This window comes from Marmota marmota, unplaced genomic scaffold (assembly GCF_001458135.2).
Source record: "Marmota marmota marmota unplaced genomic scaffold, marMar, whole genome shotgun sequence".
Taxonomy (NCBI): Eukaryota; Metazoa; Chordata; class Mammalia; order Rodentia; family Sciuridae; genus Marmota; species Marmota marmota.
The window spans coordinates 26,221,156-26,245,366 of record NW_026000057.1 but is presented as its reverse complement, the minus strand read 5'-3'; the positions used below and the strand labels follow the sequence as shown (position 1 = coordinate 26,245,366).

The following is a 24,211-nucleotide window of genomic DNA, read 5'->3' as shown; positions in this document are numbered from 1 at the left end:
TAACATGAAAATATATAAATTACCCCAAGTGCTATGGTGAGAAATAAAGTAGGGGTATAGAATAGGTCCTACTAGGAATGGTGGTGATTTTATATAAGATGGTTAGAATTTACTTATTGTAAAGTCATCCTTGAGAAGGGAGAGGTGAAGATGACACTGAAGAAAAGAAAAAAAAAAGCATAAGAACACTCTAGACAGAGCGATTTCAACCAAGAGCCTGGGGACAGAAGCATACCTGGTATTTTCACAGAGCAGCAGGGGAGGTTTTTTTTCAACAAGAGGGACCACAGTAGGAGGTGAAATCAGAGAAGAAATGGGAATCAGACCCCCGACAGACACGTTTCCTCTGATTGCTATACTAAGAATAGATAAGAGAGAGCAAAAACAGAAGCAAAGAGCCAGTTAGGAGGCTGCAGCAACAATTAAGGCAAGCACGGATGGTGGCGTGGACAAGGGTGGTGGTGGTAGGAGGGGTGTTAAGGAGCAGTCACACTAGAGATATATTTTGAAGGTACTAAACTAACCATGACTTCCTAGGAAAGCAGGGTCAAGACACTTACATACATAGAGACAGTGGATTTGGGAGTGTCACCTCAGGATGTTGGAGTATAAGAGTAGGGATGTGAAATAGAGAAGACGAAAAATTGTAATATGAAGTTGCTATCTAGTTCATCCATACTAGAAGTATTATGAAGGGTACATCCATCATATAGAAAAGATATTTTAATGGTGATATCCAAAGTCATGTTAAGTATTTAACTGCAGAGAAAAAGTGTAAGTCTTCCCATGTCCATCCAAAAAGGCTACTTATTGCCTTTTCTCAGTTAACTCTTGGACAAGATCTAAATATGTTTTAGGATATTTTATAGAATTAGGTAGAACGAAGATCAAAAATACCTACTGCATTTTAATACTCATTTTCTATTGAAACAGAAAAATAAGGCCATCCAGAAGTAAAATAAAATTGTTATTTTCATACATCTCCAGCCCTATTCTGTATTTTGTTTAGAGACAGGATCTCACTGAGTTGCTTAGCACCTTGCTTTTGCTGAGGTTGGCTTTGAACTCATGATCCTTCTGTCTCAGTCTTCAGATTTGCTGGGCTTACAGGCATGCGCCAACACACCCGGCCCAAAATGACTCTTACGGAGAGGAATAATAAAATCAGACATTGTCACTCCCATCTCAGATTTACTGCTAAAAAATCTTCTTACACAGGATATGGTGGCATGTACCTATAAATCCAGCTACTCAGGAGACTGAAGTGCGAAGATCATTGAACCTAACCAACACAGGGTAGGCTCCATCTCAAATTAAAAAAAAAAAAAAAAGTAAAAGATAAAAAGGGTTTTTTCCAACATGTTTTATATTATCCATGGAACTAAATTATATATATTTAGTTAATGCTGTTCATTCAAGGCAAAGACTAGAAAACTTTTCAGAGTATTTTCTTGGCTTTTATTATTTTCATTCTGATGGAAAATGTGAACACATTAATTTTAGATGCAATATAGGTTTTGTTGGGTAAACATCTTGGCCAGCTAGGTTTTTGGAGTCTAGTCATTTTCACTTGGAACAAATGTGTTATTCCAGAAGATGCCAACACATCATGTGTTACTGATACGTAACAAGATTACAGAAAAAATGAAAACATTTAAAATGCAAAACATAGTTGGGAAGGATTACACAGGAAATGACCTGAGGAATGCTCTTAGCCATTTTCTAAAATCATTTGCATAATATCTTCAGGGTTTAAAAGTACACCTAGGTCCTATTAAATGTGTAAAGTTTTTTAAGGAACAAAATTACATACAAAGGGAAGTAATAATTTACAGTAAATAAAAATCACCTAAGTTTGAAACTTTCAAAGTTTTAATTAAATCATTAAATAATTTTTTTAATTAGGAGAAATTACAAACAAAAATAAATGTGTAAGTTAAATCAGATCACTAGATATTGTGGCATTTTTTTAAACTTACCTAAAATTACTTCACTAGAAAAATAAGGCAGAAGACTAATAACTAAAACATTTTAGTAATCATTTATTAATCATTCCAATCATTCCATAATTCTGCTCATAAATGTTTCCTGGTTGCCTGTGAGATAAAGTTCAAACTTATTCACCTACATAAACTTGTTCAACGCTTCTCAAAATTTCAAGCAAACAGGAATCACCCGTAGGCCTTGTTCAAACAGATTTTGGGGCTCATCCCCTGAGGTTTTTGATTCAGTAGATCCGGGTTGAGACCCAAGAATTTGCTTTTCTAACAGGTTCCCATGTAATGCTGACACACAGGAACCATGACTGGGAAAGTAAGATCTGGTCACTATCTAGCCTTTATGACCCACTTCCACACTCCTACACAAATTTCCAGCTCCACACCATTCTCAGTTCTTTGATTTAGTTTAACTATTTTAATTGTGCTCTTATTTTTATAGGCTGTATGTTAGAATAAAGAAAATTTAACCTGTACTCTACAAGGTAACTGTATTTGAATGCTGCCACAACTATATCCCTACCCACCCAGAGTCAGCTTCCTTGCTTGGTATTAATACTCTGCCATGCAAACCTCAAGGCTTCAGGGTCTATTTCTCTCCCTACTAGTGGCCACAGCACTAAGTGGGTAAAGTCCAAAACAACATTCTAGGAAAATATGTTTTTGTTATGACTATGAGCCCTGTCTATAGAGAAGGGCCTGTCAGTGTGGGCAAGTTGCCAACCCCTCATTCTCCCCTATGACAGGAAAGGTATTTGGGCTATATTAGCAAGAAGGAAATTGATGAGCACCTCTGATTCGGGAATGAGCCTTCCTAGACTCTGTCCTCAAGAGAATCTTTTCATCTGTGAAGGGAAAGTCTGTGACAAAAGTTCAGAGGCAAATTAATAGCTTCCCACAAGGCCAGACTCAGAATTATGAATAGCAGCTCCTAAGAAGATAAAATTTCCCCTTATTGAGCAAGCAGGATTGCAGGTTGTCTACTCTGCTAAGGTTTTAGCAATGAAAAAAATGACCTGATTTGAACCAGAGCTAATGGTAACTCTTAATCACAAATAATTTTTCTTATAAACCAAATAATAAAATTCTGACTTTAGAGATAAAATACTATAATTGATATTATAAACAGCAAACATCATTCACTAACAAACAACATTAGGAGCTCTAACATAATGTTTTATTTTAGAGAATATTTTCCAGAACAAGGTCTTCAGTTAACAGGGTAAAGGAGAAACAATGTTTTCTGGCTGAAAGGGGATGGGCATACACTTGATTTGATTTCTAATTATTTTCTATTACACAAAATCGTACAAATAAAAAAAAAAAAAGAATAGAGAATCATGAATTCTCACAACTCACTTTTATAAAATCTTGGACATTTTTCTTTCTCAGGGATAAAATGTGATAAAATGAAGCCAAATGAAGACCAGTTCCTGCTTCTCCCATATTCCCCACTATCATAAATTTGCTACTTATCATATTAATATTTTTTAAGATTGTTATTGGATATAAATCTCACATACCATAAAATTCACTCATTGAGCATGTATAATTCAATCCTTTTTAATGTATACACAGAGATGAATAACCATCAAAAATCTAATTTTATAACATTTTCAAGCCCCCTAAAACAAACTTTAGACCTGATAGCAGTCACTTCTGATACCAGTCCTCAGCCCCAGACTGACTGTCCAGATCTGCTTATTCTGAATTTCCAAATAAACAGAATAAAACAACATCAGTGTTTACATCTTGCTTCTTAGCACGTTTTCAAGCTATCCGTGTGGTAACAAATGTCAGTGCATCATTCCTTTTTTTTTTTCAATTTTTTTTGTACTTGTAGATGGGCAGAATATCTTTATTTGTTTATTTTTATGTGGTACTGAGGATTAAACCCAGTGCCTCACACATGCTAGGCAAGCGCTCTACAGCTGAGCTACAGTCCCAGCCCCCTTCATTCATTTTTATTGCCAAATATTTTACTATATACACACACACACACAATTTTAGTTTATCATTTTATGAGCTGATGGATATTTAGGTTTTCACTTTTGGGTTACTATGAATAATGCTACTATGAACTTTTGTGCCATTTTTCTTGGCTATATGCACTGGAGTCAACTTCTGGGTCATAGGATAATTTAATATTTGAAGGAAGTTTCAGACTGTTTGGTAAAGTGGTTCCACCGTTTTACATTCCCAAAAAAAGTGTAAGAGAGTTTGAATTTCTGCACAACCACACTAGTGCTTCTTATTATCTGCCTTGTTGATTACAACCATTCTAATGGGAGTGAAGTAGTATCTCTTTGTGGTTTTGATTGGAATGTCCCTGATAAATAAAATGTTAAGCATTTATTTATTTACTAGGAATCTGTATATATTCTTTGGAGAAATGTCTGTTCAGATTCTTACCCATTTTTAAATTGTACTATTTTTCATTACTGATTTGTAAGAGTTCTCTATATAATGTGACTTAAATCCCATTATCACATGTTATTTGCAAATATTCTGATATTCTTGGTGATGTACACAAGTTACTATGAAGTACACAAATTACTTTTTAATTGACTGACTCCATTATTTTTCATTACTGATTATGCTTTTGGGGTTATATAAAAAAACCATTGCTAAGCCTATAAATATTTCTATATCAACCCTATATTCACCTATAAAATGAGAAATCACTCTTCAAAACAGTTAAAATAATTTATCTTTCAAATAATAGTAGTTAGTGGTTCTCACTTCTCCATATCCTTGCCAAACATCAGTATTCTTAGACTCATTTTATTTTAACTTAAAATTCTCCATTTATTTAGCTTCTTTTCCTATGTCTATACCTTCCTGCTGTCAATTGCCTGTTCCTGTCTTCTGCCATTTTTTTAAATTTAGAACCATTTTTGAAGACAATCTTTACTATATAATTGACAATTAAATTTCTCAGTTATATGTGCCGAGGCATGCTTTCCAACAGTGTGGCTTGTCCTTTCACTTATTTGTTATTTGTTTTGTTGAACGATTAAGCTTAATAATATCAATTTTTTGTTTGTTTCATTTTGTTACGGAGGATTGAACTCAGAGGCACTTGACCACTGAGCCACATTGCCAGCCCTATTTTGTATTTTATTTAGAGACAGAGTCTCACTGAGTTGCTTAGCACCTTGCTTTTGCTGAGGCTGGCTTTGAATTTGTGATCCTCTTGCCTCAGCCTCCAGAGCTGCTGGGATTATAGGCGTGTGCCATGACACCCAACATTACTAACATCAAATTCTAAAATGTTTTATATTTTGTGTTTTTCTTCATCTTTTTGGATTTTCAGTCTTATGAAAATTCTCCTGATATTTTTTAGTATAGATAGAATGTACACAGCCAGACCATCTTTATTTTAATCTAGACACTACTTACATGTTAACTTTGTGACCTTGAACATGTTATTCAACTCTGAACCTGTTTCCCATTCAGTATAATGAAGGTAATAAAACACCTACATCACAGTCTACCTTAGGCCATAATCACATTAATTAGTACAGCTATAAAACTGCAAAACCATAATAAGTTGAAGGGCAAATATCCTTACCTTGCTCTGTGATTAACATCTACAAATACAAATCATTTTATGTTAAAAGATAAAAAGAATGTTGACATTTGTACCCTTGAATTTGTAAATTATAAAATCCAAATGAAATATATGAGTTATCATCTATTAAGCTGTTAATATTTAATGTAACTATAAGAATGCTGCTTTCTGTTTTCTCCCTAGATCCTTTAGATCATTTTGTAGATAATAAGTTAATAATTCATTAAAAAGTACAGGAAAAATAAAATAATCTAGACTAAGAAGTAAAATATTACAGAACTTCTGGGGGGTAATTTTGCCCATGTATCTTGTAAAATACAAATAGATAATACAATATCCTCAGCATGTCTTTAAACCCTCCTAAGTATCAGATATAAGAATTAAAACAGAGTCACAGAACAAAAGACTATGCATTTTCATTCAGTTTGCAAAACCAAAGCCTAGTTTCACAGTAAATGAAGAAATAATCAATGGAGAGATAGAAAAATTAGGATAAACACTACAGCATTTTTACTTACTGAAAACAATTCACCAATTATTCTAAAACATTTGACAGCAACTGCCCAAAGCCATAAAATCCAATGTGTAAATCTAGAGGATCCCAGTACAAATGATATCCTACAATGAAAAGGAACAATAGCCATGTAATTTTGGCATTAGGAAATAAATCTGTAGAGGTGTTAGCATTCACTCCCAAGGTGTAAAGCTACAGATCACATTTCTTCTTTGCATGTCAGAACAACTCAGGATATTTTGCAAGTAAGCTCTTTAGATTAATATTTTAGGAAGAGGTAAAAGGAAAAAGTGCTCCATTCTTCAGTGTGGGATGCAAATTTATTTCCTAGAATCCAAACAAGTTCCTCATTTCTGATACTGAGGTATTTCAGCTCAGAACAAACTGTGTGTAAGTTGCATTCCTGAAAGTACTTAATCATGATAGCCTAAATGTGGCTGAATAGAGTCTTTTTAGTAAACCAGAATGTACTATAATAAAGTGGACAATCAAAACAGAAGCTATCAGCTGTGTTATATTCATAAGCTGAAATTTATTCTTGCTGGTGGTGTGTCTTTTTTGTAATCTGTCTCTTACACAAAATGTTTATGTGGCAAAGACCTTGCTTCAGCTCTCTGCACATTTGCCTATGTAGCAATTCTATAATCAAATGTAATTCCTGAAGAACTAGAACTAAAACTCTGGATCCCATATTCTGTTCTACTTAACAGTGAGACTCCAGACAAGCCACCTAACAACTTCTCACCTCATTTTCCTCCTTTGAAAAAAATGAGACAACAAAAGTAGATCAATTAAAATCAATTAAGTCTTTTCCAAATGTAAATGTAGATTCCTTCAATATGTAGTTCTACTAGGTTTGTTTTTAGATGGTGTAGATGATTATGTACACAACAGCACTTTATTTTCTGTTAAAAGAAACCTTCAGCTCCATCATCCCACACACAAACTACTTCCTTTCTTACTTGAAAGGAAATTCCTTTTCAAGGTTCACAGTACATTAGAGACAGCTGCATTACTGAGCTTCCTCCAGCAACTTTAAAAAGCTGCAGATGTAGCCCATGCATGACATGGATCATGGAAAGAGACAATCCCAAGCACTTAGATTGCCCTTCTCTTACCCTTCTTTACTGGGATATTGTCTGTGAATATCAGTGGTGTGTGAGTACACATGCAAGAGTGTGTGGTGCATGTTTATTTTAAATCAAGTTCCCCAGGAACACAGAAGCTCTCAGAAAATTACTGTCTTGAGTGCTAATTTTCAAAGTAAGATAAGTTTAAAGAAGGGGGGAGGACATTTTAGTTAATGACATTTTAACAAGTCACTACCTCTTAACTTTCAAAGAGACAAACCTCACATCAATACAGATTCCTTGGGTATGCTTCCATGTTGCACTGGAACTTAAAAGTGTTTGTCTGGAAAACTTAATTCTGGACTCAGAACCAGCAAAATAACACTAAACTAAGGTAGTAAGAATTCTGGCATAGAACTTTTCCAACAGAAGCAGAAAAAAAGAGGCTTGGTTTCCTTCTAGAACAGTCCCCAGATCTACTAGACAGCCACACAAAAAATAATTTTTTTCATTGGGAATAATATATTTAAAATAATTGGGGGTAAGGACAGGTTCAGTAGCAACCAAGCAACAATATGGTGCTTTCTGATGGTAGTTCACAGAGCTACATTCTGAGAGGAGTTCCAGGAGCCAAACAAGTGTTTAATGACTATTTAAAAACAGAAATTATTTGCTTAAGTATATCAGAGAGAAATACAGGAAATATGTGATTCCCATTTCATTTTATTCTACCAGAAATCTTTCAGATTATACTTAAATTGTTGTAAATAAATTCAGACTTATTTTATCTCTTATTCTTCATGGAAGACAATGTGTTAATAGTACAAGAATAATTACTTTATTAAACAATAGGTCGTGCAGGTGCAATATTTTATAAAAGCATGTCTAAACTAGATATGTGAGTAAGTTACTTTTGGAAAAAATTCTAACAGTTTTCTTAATCAATTATATGTAATTACATATTATATACGATTACATACAATATGTAATTATATTAATTATATATAGTCTATAATTAATTATTACCTATTAATTAATAAAATAGCATCTTCTACTGGTCAGAAAGGTGGGAGAGGGCTTAGAGGTTCTGTCTGTAAGAATGTACTAGAATTATTAACTCAGATCCAATGTACAGGAAATCCCTTACAAAACCGTATTGTGTTTAAGCTTTCAGGACTCAAGTCTCAAATATTTGGTTTAGCAGATTAGGGGTACTGGGACCCATATCTTAAAAATGACCTATAGTGTTTCTAATATCAGAAATACTGAACCATTATGTGAGAACTAGAGACAACCTTTCTTAAATTGATGAACACTGACTGCATATCACACACCAGTTAGTTTCTACTCAATAGCCATTGCAATAAGCCCTCAGTCAGTGTTCCGGGAATATCTGATAAACCCCTCAATTCTACCAGGCAGGCCAGAAAGAGGCAGAAAATCATCTGATCCTGAACTCAGACTCTTCTACCACACTGCACAAAGCTGCCACAAAGAAAACACACTGGCCAACTGCTGTATTATTGTTGGCATGCACCAAAATTTGCTCAAAACCTTTACAAATGAAACCCAGCTGCTTAAGCTCAATACCAGATGTCTTCTACAATGTGTGGCTTTGATAGATTAAATTGAGCATAAGAAAGAGATGAAATATATGAAAATCTAATTTGCAAGATATTTGTCGTTAAGTCTTATTTTTTAAAAAAGACAGAAAATTACATTTTTCACTCGAAAAGGCTAATAGTATGGATTAGTAATATTCATAATAGCTCTTAAATACTTAAGTCAAAAATGACCATTTGGTATAGATGCATAAAATAAAAGCCAAAACCAATCTCCAGACATGCTCCCATTGAAAGAATGTCATGTGTCTGTCAAATCACATGATTTAGCATGAGGCTCCTTTTCCTTTATAACCATGCCCCAGTTTGAACATTTCACTTGGACATAGGAAATTAAGTAGGAAATATTTAGTGATATGGTCTGATTTCAATAAAGTGTAATAATCCTATAAAATATACACAGATATATAAGAAACATCTGTATGGATCTGGATAATATATAAGAAAATGCACAAAGTTAAAAGCCAATTTGTTTAGCAATTTCAATTAAGTAGCATCTACCCTTCTTCTGTGACCATGTCATGATGGAACTCATTTTTTGTTGTTGTTTTCTGGGTCACTGCACAGTTCTCAATAGCCTCAGCTGATTCCAAAGGCTAAGTTAAATTCAGAGAGCTACTCAAATATTCTTCCACAGAGGAGCTGCTGCTGCAAATACCCTTACTCAAATGATCTAACATTTCATGGATAAATACAGCATGTTATTCTTACAACTTTAACCTTTTTTTCCTCCAAAATAGAAACACAAAAAGACTGTTGCTCTGTAATGAAATTTAAAAACAATACTCATTTGAGCCTAATAACGCTAACCAAGATGAACATTCAGTTGAGATTTAGCCCCATAAAAAAAGCACATAATCATTAAAACTCTACTCCAATCAGCAAGTTTTTATTTTTTCAGATTTAAAGACTACTGAATTGAAATGTTGATTTTTTTTTCATATTTTAAGGTAAACAGGAATGGGCAAAAGTTTTTTTTTAACTTTCTCAAATTTGACTGATGCCTCTCAACCATTTAGTTCCCACATCACTGAAGTTACACAACTGACGAAGAAGTATTCTAATTTGCTATTTCCATACATATAAAACTCCCGTGAAAATCATGAAGATACCAAGATGAACATGGAGACATTATATACCACAGGGTACTGTAGAGCAAAGAAAACTATGAACCAAAATCATTTTGCAACATGTACTCATAAAGTTTTTAAAAAGTGAGATAGAAATGCACATTAACTTTCTTGAGATCAGAAGCATAGTTTCACATACTACATTATAAGAAGCTGATCAAATAAATGATGTACAGGGCTAGCCTAAAATTCATGGCCTGTTCAGGGACTATAAATGCCAAATGCATGATGTTCTTTATGAGACACAAGGTTTGCAACCATTATTTTAATAAAACAGTGAAAAGTATACTTAACAATTTTACAGAACTAAAATCTGTCAAGTCAGGACTCTGCTTGTTTCAAATATTATTTCTGCCACCATCTTGATAACATGATTTTTTAATGGGGATTGAATCCAGGGACATTCCACTCTACCACTGATGTACATACCTAGCTCTTTTTATTTTGAGACAGGGTCTCACTAAATTGCATAAGCTGGCTTGGAAACTGTGATCCTCCTGCCCCAGCCTCCTGATAGCTGGGATTACAGGAGTGTGCCAACATGTCTGGCTTAAACTTCACCTTTTTCTTTTCTTTTTTATTTATTTTTTATTTTTATTATTATTTTTTTAATTTTTATTGTTGGTTGTTCAAAACATTACATAGTTCTTGATATATCATATTTCACACTTTGAGCAAACTAATCACTTAGTCCTTCATTTACTGATAAAATAATTCTATACTAACTGGAGAAATATATTATCTTAATAATTGGTTATAACAGTTCCTAAATACTTAAGTTTGAGTGAGAAATATTAAAGTGTTTTTAAATGTTTTAAACAGCCAAAATAATTAATTAGTAACCAATAGTAGCTTTTTTAATCATAAACAAGAGAATACTAGGAATATTTATATTGTTATAACTGACAGTAGTAGTTATATTAAATGTTTCTGATCATCAACCTAATCCAAAACTTCTTCCAGAAAAACTGTACATGTCCACAGTGGTTATTATCATCTAGTGGCATCCTGGTATTGGGCAATTACATAGTACAGCTGGGTTACATATGATTATTCTAAGGGTCAGCAGCCAATCAAATCCTTTTCTCAAAATTTGAAAATATTTTGACAGTGAAACAGCCACGTATGATGATGGCACAGGCCTATAAATGCCCACTATTTGGGGGGCTAAACCAGGAAGATCACAAGTTCAAGACAGTCTCAGCTATTTAGTGAGACCCTAACTAAAAATTTTAAAAAATTAAATAAAATGAAATATAAAAAGTTGAGGTACAGTTCAGTGGTAGAATTCTTGCCTGTGTGAGGTTCTGGATTTGATCCCCAGCACTTCCAAAACAAACAAACAACAATGAAACATTTATAACTGCACTCTGGAGATCTAAGTGAAAAGGTCTCAGAACACCAGGGACTTTTCACTATTGATGGTCATATAAGAAATACTGAGGATATCCAGGAGGCAGACTCCTCTACACGGAACACCTGTGCTGTACACTCCAGAGACAGCTATAAACAAAATGGACAGAGCTTTTTCTTTTGAGAAGCAAGCTCCTGTCAGGAGAGAGACCTATATAATAATAAATCATGATGCGAACTACAAAAGAAAAATAAAATTTACAGGGAGTGATTCTATCAAGGGAATCTCAATTTGCACTCTTAAGGAAAACTAAATTCAATGACATTTAGCCTATGGATAAGCAAAGAAGAAAGGCAAAGAACTTTCCAGACGGTAGAAATAGTACATGTGAAATATGTGAGTGAGAAAAAGTTTTAGATTTTTTTAAAAAAACAGTAAAAGGTGTATCTAATTGTTGCTTAATGAGAAGTGACATGAGATGCAAAGCAAGTCAGAGGCAGCTGATATCAAACCCTGTGGGCCATACAAAGATTTGCATTTTAGCCAGGCACAGTGGTGCATGCCTGTAATCCCAGTGGTGCATGCCTGTAATCCCAGTGGTGCATGCCTATAATCCCAGCAGCTCAGGAGGCTGAGGCAGGAGGATTGTAAATTCAAAGCCAGCCTCAGCAATTGAGCGAGGCCCTGAGCAACTCAATGAGACCCTGTCTCTAAATAAAATACAAAAAGGGCTGAGGATGTTGCTCAGTGGTTGAGTGCCCCTGAGTTTAACCTCTGATACCCACCTCCCCCACCAAAATAAAGATCTGCATTATATCCTAAATCCAAGGAGTGTCTGAGGAATTTTATTAGACCAAAATAAAAGTAGGAATCAGAACATAAGCAAGAAGAGAAGACTGAATTAGAACAGGATATATTCCATGCTTTTGTAATTACATCAAAATGGATTCTATTGTCATGTATAACTAAAAAGAAGCAATTAAACGAGGGGCGGGGCATGAGAGGAGAGACTGCCCAGGAAGGCCCTCAAAAAGATACACACAGTAGAAGCTCACTTCTCGGCCTTCTCGGGAGGCCCTAGTTTCCTTTAGTTTTTCTTCATGTCTACATTCAACTTTGTTTTCTACTAAAGCTTCTGCTCTCTACAACCAAAATATCCATACTAATAATGTGATTTTATATGAATAGTTAATAATAAAAGAAATGTGATGGAGATGGTATTAAGTAGAGAAATCAGTTCACTGAAAAGCCACAGCTTCTTCAAAGTTAAAATTGTGGAGGGGTCTAGTGTAAGAGTGAGGTTATTCTATGTGCACACTCCAAAATCCACCTCACAAAATCACTTGTTTTTAAGAAGAAAAAAAAAGTATAGAAAGTTTAGTAGTAGAAAAGACCAACAGAGTCCATCTGGATCTAACCTGTAGCATAAGTAATGTAGTGACAGAAAATTTAGCTGATTATGATCATTTTCCTATAATAGTTGATACTTTCTCTTGAGTCTTTGCTCAATTTCTTGTATGAATTATAAAAATAGATATGCACTTGAAAAGTTAGAAAAAAAAATCCATAGATTTGTTCCTATCAGTTATAAATCAATAGAAGATTTCTAGAATGTCATTCCAAATTCAATTGGCTTAGAGAGGAAAAAAATTAATATTACTATGATGTTTCTAATACAGTTATTCTTTCATAGCCTTCATGAATATATGATTAAATTATATATACACAGATATTTATATGTATATAAGACTTCCACATGTGTGATTTCCATCACTTTTTTAAAGAATGACTTCTCATAAAAAAGTTAAATCAAATATGATTTGAGTCTGTAGTACATAGTTCTATAAATGTTTATTATCCAATCTATAGAACTTAGGTTGAAAGCTATAGTTCAGTCATTTTCCTCCTAGGTAACTTACCACAGAGATCAGATTTCTTACATCTGTGATGCTCACCACAACTTGCAGTTACTGCCCATTAATAGCCTGAGATTAATTGTTAGAAATGCCGAATAATAGAGGCAGTAGAAAACATTTTAAACACAGCACTGCATTGATGCATTTAACAGCTGTGTTGGTCTAACAGTTCAGATTTTCACTATATTTTGCCATATGGTAACAAGGATCATTTTTCACTGAAAAAATATTACCAAATATTGACACCCTATAGCAATATCACCACTGTAATTTTGAAACTCTGCATTCATAGCCCTGTTTGTTATCTTCCTGTTACTGGATTACCTATTTGAACTATTTTTTATTGAAGTATTTTATAACAGCAATTTTGAATTTTGAATTAGCGTCAGCTAGGGCAGATATGAATATTACACATTAAGGAAAACTATGGGGATATGACCTGACAATGGACAGACAGGATATAAAATCTATAAAACTATAGAGGCCATGGAGATTGGAATCTGTTTGTTTTGTATTCAAAGAGAGCTGACTCCTACTTCCTGTCTCACCATTTTTTGGTGTTAACTATCTCCAATGATGTAGAACCATTCTTAAACTAGAGATTAAAAGATGGCTGCTAACTCTTATATTAATTGTATCACTATAATAACCTATTAACATACTTTCATTTGTGGAGGGGGTTGTAGGAAATTTCACATGTACATTTAGCAATATAATATAGCCAAATAAAAATTTCACCTTTCTAAATGCCAGAACGTGAGGCCCATTCTTGCCAGGAAGGGCACACTGTATCTGCCAATGTGTAGAACAACAAACACAGCGTATTCACTTTTTTAGGTTTATCAGTTTAGCATTATCTAACTCTACTAAATTCCCTTAGCAGAACTTAAGAATAATGGTAGTGACCAAAAGAATATTTCAATGCTGTTTACACATTGCATCACATTCATTAGGACTCAGAGGCTCTCTACTATGCCTTGAAAATAAAGGGGCAGAGTAGTATAAGTAGCTCAATTTTTTAAATAACTGATTTTAAGTAAAAATGAGCACTACAGATTTTCACCATTGCAGATCATATTTTCACATTCAGAAAGATAATGTCACATTTAAGGATCTCTAGCTTTAAAAATGCATACTTGAAGCAATCACAGCATGCCAACAAAAAACATAAAATTCAAAACCCCTACCAAGATGTACTCTTGCTTCTTTTTTTCTAAGACTGTGACTGCTCATTACTTAACATTCAAGATAAGATTTAGGCAGTGATGAGATTTAGGCTATGTGTGTCCCTATACACAGTCTACTATTACTACTACCCCAAGTACAAAGTGTTCTCTCCACTTGGGACTGTATGCAGCTTTTGCGACATTTGGAGTGGAGCTGCAGTACCATGCAGATTTCTTCCACATAAAATGTTTAGGTCTCCATGCATTTGATTAACGAAATACTTCTATCAGCCCAAAGCTCACTCTCTCCAAATATCTCTACTTGTTATTTTGAAACACATTTACTCTAAACAAGGATTTAAGGCCTAAGAATATTAATCTCAGCTTTGTCACCCGCTTAAGTGTCATGGCCATTTTATTTACCTGTGCTTCATATTCACCTTTTTCTTGTTTTATTTTGATTTTGCGATCATCATTCTCACTGAAGTGGCTGCAGAATTAATGACTGTAAAGCATGTAACAAGTTGTCAGTGAATACTGCACTTCAGTAGTCAAAGATGCTTAACAGGTTCAATTCAAAATCTCTATAGCACATTCTGTATTCATCAGGAAAAAGTCACAAGTACCCAAGTTCATTTCTAAAACCTTATTGATAGGGAAATTCCTCAAAAAAAAAAAAGGTAAAGTTAATTGGTGACAAAGTTTGAAATGTCAATTGGGATTCAGGCTACTAATCACATTAAAGTGAACTAACAGATTGTTCACAATCTTGTTTCAATGTACATTTCCAACTTTGTTGCCTCTCAGTTTGAGCATAAGATAATTATTAATGATTGTATTTATGATTGCAAACTCTCTGGTAATATTACACATGCACCAGACACTATTCTAAGTACTTAGGTATGTTTATTCATTTAAAAATAAATGAATTCTATGGTAAATATAATTATCATTGCCATTTTACAGTAGAGAAATTTAAGACATCAATATTAGTTCACTCATCTAGTAACCAACAGAGCAGAATTAAACCCAGGCATCGTGGGTCCAGAATTCATAGTCTTCACCACCAGGCTACAAGATAAATAGCAGTATATACTGGGGTACACACAAACACACACACACACAAAAGAGTCCTGGACAGGGAGTTTTCTGGTTTTGTTTTGTTTTTGTTTTAAGACTACATAACTAGAGGAAAGCAGGGAATGTCTCTGGGCTTCAACCTCATTACTTCAAAAAAAAAAAATATATATATATATATATATATTTACAACATTATTTTAGGGAATATTGTAAGAGACTAGAAACATGATCAAAGATTCTGTATGCAGCATCTGGCCTCTGCTTTTTATTGGCTTAATTCAGTAGCGAATTAAGGAATTCACAGGTTTTGAGGAAAATTCCAAAAGAAAATTCAAAATTACCTTCAGACAATAGAGTAGTAGTAACAGTAACTAGAAGAAAGGAATAAGAATTTTACCTTATGTGTATCATGCTTTGAGCTCCCTGGAACTTTCTTAAAAATAATTTAATTTTAATTCTGAGATCCTTCAGTGCTCTTCTAGAAGGTAGGAGATGATAAGAATTAAACTAGCAAATGAGGTAAATGATCTATCTATCATTCCTGCATATCAATGCACAAAATTCCTTTTGAGTTACAATTATCTACACTAGAAATTCAAAGCATTTTTCCCTAGAGCCAAGTCATAAAATACACTTTCATAGTGTCACAGAAAATACTTGCAGACTATGGAAATATTAATCCTGTGTCGATTAAAAGTATATGCCAACTAATAAGACATACTTTCTGCATAAATAATATAGCCAAATTAGTTCTATGAAACACATTCAGAAGTACATAAAAAGTTCAACTACAAATGCATTTCATTCTCATATATATTCCTTTATTTATCTGGCTTAATTTTATAAAATCATCATTTTTAATTTCTATCTAACATCATGACTTTTTTACTGCAATTACTAACACCATATTCATTTCATATTCATTAAGTTACCTATTTTCTAATTTGAAAACAGTTCAACTACTCTTGAACTTTCTTTTATTCAAAAACTTAAAATGATTTTTAAAAACTGCTTTTATTAACTTGATATGAGAAATGATCTTTCTGGACAAAATTACTGCCAATCAAGCCCCTGTGCTTAAATGTTGACAAACATTTCATATATTCACAAGCCATAATTACTGTCATTGTAACTTACAGACTGACTCAGTGCATCGATATAAAAATTGCAATGAAGTTAAAAGTTAATTAGCTAACTTATAAAAATCTAACAGTATTCAAATTACCATAATCAAAACAAAGTTTGCTAGAATTGTTACTTTCTTAAGCACTTTAAACACAAACTGTCACAATTTGTTAAAAATTAACTTCATTCTCAAAGCTTCAAACTGGATCATATTTGATTCCTATTAGAGAAAACAGAAACTTTAAATCCCTTTACAATTATTCTAATAGATTACCTAGAAAGCTTTGCCCTAGTAGAGAAAGTTGTAAAAATTACAGAGCAGTTGGAGGATAGGGGATGGAAATTTTTAGCCATGGAGCCTCTGCCCTGAACTTTCCCTTCTGTGACAAAAGCCACAAAATCAGATACTAACTCAGCTCCCTGTCAGCACTGTGGTGTGGCACTCATCTTCTTACCCCTCGCATGCACAGAGAGAAGAATGAGCAAGGAAATGTGAAGCTGCCAGTTTGGTTCTTCAAGCCAACCCACTGCAGCAGGAGAGCAGTCACTGTGACCTGCCTGCTTACGCCTCCTGTTCCTTGCTTGGCCTTCTCTGACTGAGACTCCTCTGCTGCCACTCTTGTCAGATCTTCCGGCAAGTCTGCCAGCAAGCCTGAGACAGGACCCTGAAAGACAAGCCTGTTACAAACTGGTTCTGTCACCACTGAGACTTCAACTGATCACCTCGAGGGGAGGACAACAAAAGGCGGTGAGGACCCCCGAGCTGGATTGTTTTCCTAAGAAAAGAGCCTGACCCAGCTGCCCACACAAGGGCCAACACAGGAGGGGGCCTCACCCTGCACTGGCAACACCCTGGTCCACCAAATCTCTTGAGCAGCTAGGAGGGAATCCACAGCAGACCACACTTACACTTTACTGTCAGAAAAGAGCTTGTTTCTTTCTATTTTTTTTTTTCCTCAGCAGAGAATTGTAACTGAGAAATGCAGAAAGGAGAATTTTTTTCCCTTTGATGAAATGACAAATAGTGCAACACATCCAAGTGTCATGTTTCAGCAGCTTTCTTACACTCCTCGTCAACATTTAAATAATGAAGCAAATACTTTTGAATTGAGTGCACAGATAATGATAAAAGGTCAGCTGTAAGACATCACTGATGAGCACTACAAGTTAACATATTTCAGAGTTATGCTTCTCACTTATCAATTAATTCTAAATAATAACAGTTTTAAGTTACCTGAATAGAAAACAAACTGTTGAGGATCTAATCAATCTTATATAATAAAACCAATATAAGTTATTCAACTTTTTAGATTTCGACTATAACTATGTTTCAATGCAAACTGTGAACATTTTTGGAAGGTTTCATTTTCCTTAATGTTAAATAATTCTTTTCAACACTAAGGGTCTTTAAAAAAATATTCTTTTCTTTTACTCTGAGGACTTCCAATATAAGGAGAACAATAACTGTAATTAAATTGTCATAAGTGTGAAAACTACAATACAGATACAAAAGAAATAATTATTAAACCTCATCAGCTTGCCTGATACAGGATTTATGGATATAGAAGCAGAAATATTTCAATGATTACATCTAAGATATCATGATGATATGTTTGATACTTTTGGAATCATTTTCTTGGGGAAAAATATCTCCACTCTCTTCTCACTTTTAAAAGAGACCCCACACACACACACCTCCACCTAACCTTGTACCCCTAAGCACTACCCTACAAGGGACATTCAAATCACCTTTCACCTTAGGGAGCCCCCAAATTATTTTTTCTAATATTACAAACACTGCAATCAATCCAACACTATTTCAATTTACACTTTCATAAGACAAAATTTAACAGAAATATAGTATTTTTAGTCACCTAAGAAATCTTTGAATATTCAGAACTTAATGAAGCACGCATTTTGCAGAAGCCATGCAACCTATTTGTTGGGAAAATGGCAGTTGGGAGTAGTGAAAAGGGGTTGTCTTTCAGTGTCATTTATGAGTATCCCTCTTTGATAGGAGATTTTGAAATAGTAAAATAAATAGTGATAATCAGGAGAGGTGGGTGATAAGTGGGGAAAAACAGACAAAAATCAAACAACTGAATTTGTTCAAATCTCTGTCTGGCTCAGAGCCACATTCACAACATGGTTCCACGGCCAGTTTGGAAACAAGCATTGAGTGTTAGCGCAAGGAGTGAATGGCTGAAATGTGGGACAGCTCCCACTGCTCCCACGTCCTCGATATGGATATCTATAAATGGTTCAAAGCATAGAGAATCTTACTCTACCCCCGGAATCCCAATTCAGTTCAAACCAACTTATGTCAACAACTTGTTCTGATATTTAACTGTTTGCTAGCTCAAGCAGATGCGCTCACGAAACATAAAACATCACAGGAAAAAAAAATCATATAGTAATTAAGAAAAAAGCTACATCTTTTAAGATGAAGTACCTCCAAAAGGAACATACATGGACATTCAGAGTAGGGGACAGATGAGCCTAGGCCAAACACTGAAGGGAAAGCTGGCTGCTGAAAGATGTATTGAACAACGTATACAGTAGCACAGAAGGTGGAGAAGGAGAAATGAGCAAGATTTAGATGTAAGAATAAATATTTCATTAGTGCAACAGCACGAGAAGAAAAACCTTATTGGAACAGACAGCTCCTATTTGTAAGTTGGAAAGAAAGCTAGACAGAGTGGAACCAGATTGTGCAGGACTCTGAATACAGGTTACAGAGTTGAGACTATATAATAAACAAGTAACTAAAGGCTTTTGAGAAACTGACTGGCTTGATGAATTAAAATTTTTAAAAAAAGGTTCAAAACTTCAGCATGTAGCATAAATCTCTGAACACAATTTCCAACTGAATGGGGAGAAATGAAGATTAGATAAAAACATTAAGGAGAGGTTTCTACTCCACTAATATAGATTTCTTTCTTGGAAGAAATTCAAGATGTACCCCTATTGGTTTTTTTCCTCTATTGTTTGGTGGGTGCTGGTCATAAAGTAGATATTCTTTTAAAATGCATACAATAATCAGGTCTCAAAAACCCTAATAAATCTCTTGTTGTGTTTATCAGAAAGCTGGCCAGACATGCATTCCAGATTTGCATAGGATTTAATCCACTCACCCTACTGTATACCATTTTAGCCACAGTTAATGTTTCCATTTCTAAAATCCAATCTAATTAGTCATCTAAGTGTACCAGATCAATAAGTGCAGTTAAATCTGCACCCTGGTTTCCTAAGAGTGGAGCTGACTTCTATACCTAGAGCCAACACTGCCAGGGGTTGTGTACCTGCTGGTGAACTGTCACCCTTGCCTCCCTGAACTGCCCAACATTTTCTATTCCAATGAATCGTGTTTTATCTATAAGCAGAAATACAGGAAAGGGGAACAGCATGCCTAAGCCTGAGGTGCTCTTCAGCTTTTAGCACAGCCAACTTAATTCTACAGGTTAATTTACACACTAAGTGAGGCCTCAATGAAAGCTCTAAGAGAAAATTTTTTTAAAAAAGGTCTTACTTTGAAAATGCAAACCTGAGAGAAAAGCAAGAAGAGGAAAAAAGGCGTAGTACAGAGATTACACAATATGAGTAGGACATGTCATCACTGCTTATTATTTTTATCAAAATATGTCTTAAGTTTTAAGAAAATTCAAATTATATTCAAATTTAAAAGTATATTTTAGCCAATTTATTCTTACTTAATTCATTAAATTTTCATGCATTTGGAGAAGTATAAAAATCATTTTTAAATGAGACTATCTTGTTACCAATTTCAATTTGTGACTTTTTCACATAGAAATCACTCAAACCTCCTGGTTTTATGTATATGTAGATTTTTACTCTCTCACAAACATTCACATTTTGCTACATTTGGGGGGACTGTGTCTAATGAATGAGATGTGAGGACATTAAAAAGCCAGCACGTGGTTTTAGAAAAAAGCTTACCTTGTCATGGGTAAAGACACATATAGGCAAACAAACAGTGACAATGCAGTCAAGTGTCTGCCCCTGTGCTGAAGGAACAGAAAAGTATGGCAGGGATTAATTCTGCCCAAGGGTGGGGGCTGAACTCGATGGGAGAAGCATTTGAACCAGGTCTTCAAAGATAAGTGGGTGAAGGGAGGGCCAAGAAATACGACACAAAAAGAAAAGCCAGCACAGACATTTATGAGTAGCGGACATGAGAAACTGGATCAGTCTACAGAGCAGGAACTAGGCTGGAGGAGCAGACTGGGAGCAGTTGGAGAGGACTCATACCCCATTAAGTACAAGTTCTGATTTTATCCTACAGACATGGGAAAGCAATTCCTTGTTTCTGGAGGCATCTATATAGGTTATTTTCTATTGTATAAACTGACTGCAAAGACTACTTCTTGCAGCTGAATTTAAACAGTAAAGTTTCAGGAATAATATGAAAATATTTTCCTTTTTATACAGGAAAACACAACAAAATTCTTAATTTTCCTTAATGGGAAATAATAAGTTATTCTCTTTGTTACTTGCACATCCTTGCTAAAATTGTTTGGAATAAAATCAACTTTTAATTAAACTTCTGTTCAAATAAACAGGCATTAAAAACAATAGTTATTGCCTTCTTCCTATTGAAAGTTATAGCATTTTCAGGCTTCACCATTCCATGGTCTTGCACTAAAATACTTTTCAAATTTTCATGTGTTGTGCCGAAAACAGAACACAGCATTCAGAATTCTACTGGTAATTTATATTGTTATTCTGATTTTCAACTAACCACTGACATTTAAAAAACAAAACAAAACAAAAACCCTTACCCTATTATGAGGGCAAAAAGGAAAAAAAAAAAAACAAAAAAAAACAATAGAATTCAAGGTATAAAAACTTTCCCCCTGACTTTGGAGTTTCTAAAGACCACAACTTCGGTCTGCTTTCAGTCTGCTTGCTGCCTCCCAACCCCGGTCTAATTTGCAGCATTCCACATCACTAGTCATTAACAACCCAGAGCTCCCCTCAGCTGCACAGTGAAAGACCATCACATCATTACAAATAAACAATCCCTTCCTCCCGTGAAAGGGTGACACATTATTCTGAGCACGTCTCCTCTCCGCTTTCATTGCTCTGCCAAGGTCCCCCATGAGTGGGAAGCGGTAAAAAGAGAGACAAAATATCCCACAACTTGTCTAAAGCATGTAGAGGATGATTTGTGTCCTTACTTACGGGATATGACTGTCACTGCTGATCTGCTTTCAGGCCTAGATTACATGTGATAAGGGCTGACCTTCCTTAAGTATTCACACATTATGCACTCATGGAGAGCAAGCAGGACACAAAAGTCCTTCAGATGTTCTGGACATCAATCAAGTGCACAGCATGGAGCCTGCCAAACTTTTCTTCCCTTTACTCAGGAATAAGAAGGGGGAGTCCAAGGCAGACTTAATAAAGTTTAAAGCAATGCCACAGTATATTTGGGGAGACCATTGTTATTAAAAGGGTGCCTTTAAAAAAATTCTCTAGAGTTACCACTAGCAACAAAAAAATTCACACACAAATAGAGAATCAGATCTCATTCCAGCTTTAAAATTTCAAAACTCTTACTATAAACTAAATCTCAGTTTGCTGTTTTTTTCTGAAGACATTTTATTAAGGATATATTTCAAACATTAAACAAAATTTTTATAACAATTATACTTAGTGGGCATCTTTTCTGATGCATTTATGTAAGTGATGGAGGAAATATATTTGATATGAAATACTCTGAGAATATCTTGACATAAATTAAATACCAGTCAATAGCCTAAGCTGTTTTTCATCAAATATAAATATTATCATTGTTAGCAGGCAAGAGCCCAATATTCTGGAGTAGACATTATGACATGTTCTTTATAGGATTGGACTCTTATTACTGCTCCTCCCCACAACTTGTCACTGGAATTTGAGGCTACTTTTGAGAAAGAACAAAAAGTCCCACATCGTGTTCTATGACATTGCAATGTTATGTATGTGTTTACAGTGCATAATTTGATCATCAGCAAAACCAAATCTTTCAAAGAAAGATGCTTTGTGGAATATGGGGATAGAATGCTATCTTAAATCAATGGCAATATCATTTACCTAGAAAACACAGAGTTCTTTTTTTAAAAAAACTATTTTCATTCTATTAATATAAAAATTATATGTATAACCTGTGCACAAAGAAAGATCAGACACACAACCATTTAACAATAATTTATGAGAAAACAAAGCAAAGAACATTAATAGAGTAGGAAGAGATTTAAAGACAACTTACAGGATTAAAACTATCAAAGAAAATTAACTCAATACACTTTGTAAGATAAACTCTGCAGTTAAAAACAACTAACCTCCAGAAGTCTCATACATGCACATAATGTTTAGTTGATTGTTACTCCACTAAAGGAATATAAAGTCAAAGTTGTACCCCAGTAATAGGGACCTAGGTGACAGATAAAACTTGAGGTTCTTCTGTATGTTAATCACTCTAGGGCAAATCACATCACCTGGTGAACAGGAGTATCTCAGGTCAAAACTGAAACCAAATAGAAGGAAGATGTCTAGGCAGGAGTAAGGAAGCAAGGAACCCAGAGAAGACAAGCACAGTTATTTCCAAATAAATATAAAATGGCAATGACAATGATAGATGACTGAGATATACCATGTGGCAAGCTGTTACTCTTTGTTAGATATCACACAATGTCCCTAAAATGTTACATTTAGTCTGCACTGCCTCCCTGTGTGGTAAGGAAGGCCATTCTCATTTACAGATGAGAATACTGAGTGTGCCTCAAGAGTCCCACGACTTGGTTACAGGATCAGACATCATTACTTCACTGGGTAGGGACCCATTTGCTTTTGTTCTGTAAGAAACATCTAAGGCAAAAATAATCCGTTCAGTAGATAGGGGACTCAGAGACTCTGAATGAACATTCAGGAAACATGGCTGCCAGCAATTCTGAGGGCTGGAGCAGAAGGGATCAGAGGAAGATGACACCAAACACTGTGGAAGCCACAGCAGAATATCCAGAGTCAGGGGTTTCAAATGCTTTGAGAGGCAGGACTCCCCTTTAATTATTTTTCATAAAATAATTGACATAATAATCAAATACAGAGGTCATTATTAACTTAAAGCAGTGTTTTGCACACATTCTTTTAAACCTTCCCACAGGCACTCAGTGCACTGGCTCCATTTTACAAGGGAAGCAACTAAGATGAGGGGGTGCCTTGGAATGGAGGAAAGAGATTTGTTTCTTTGGAACAGGCCTGTGCTCTAGAGGGTACAGGGAGACAGCACTGCAGACTGAGGAGGAAGAAAAGTTGATGAATGAAGTCTGCAGAACCATGTGAGTAGTTCTTCCCTCCCTAGATGAGTCTGAGTTTGTTGCAACAAAAGAGCCTTCCTTCTTCATGCCAAGAGAAAACTTTCTAGAAGGTCTACTTTGCCCCACTTAGAGGGAACTAAATGAGAAAAGGCCATTTGTCATTTGTTTGAAAAACATCAGACATGCTGGTTGTGCATATGTTAACACTTTAGCACCTGAATTCCAGAGAGCTAAAATTCCACACTGTGCAAACCCTGAGTTTACTAACCTGACGTACCAGATGCTCTATTTTTTTTTTCTCTTTTTGTGTTTCCCCCTACCCCTTGATACTAGGGATTTAACCC

At 34.9% G+C, this 24,211-nt stretch overlaps 1 protein-coding gene across 6 annotated transcripts in view; it reads right to left on the bottom strand.

Annotated features, from left to right (window-relative positions):
• Positions 1 to 24,211, bottom strand: part of Bmpr1b (bone morphogenetic protein receptor type 1B) — a 276,179-nt gene that overhangs the window by 77,334 nt on the left and 174,634 nt on the right. Inside the window, exons 1-3 of one of the 6 annotated variants that reach the window (XM_048813648.1) lie at positions 17,004 to 17,120; positions 15,821 to 15,901; positions 14,767 to 14,848 (exon numbers count right to left, since the gene is read on the bottom strand). The exons of 3 other annotated variants lie outside the window; for them this stretch is intronic. The gene's annotated coding sequence lies outside the window, so the exon portion shown is untranslated. Of the gene's footprint in view, positions 1 to 14,766; positions 15,250 to 15,820; positions 15,902 to 17,003; positions 17,209 to 24,211 lie in introns of those variants that run through there. 2 more of the 6 variants (XM_048813652.1, XM_048813651.1) reach the window with 2 other exon arrangements.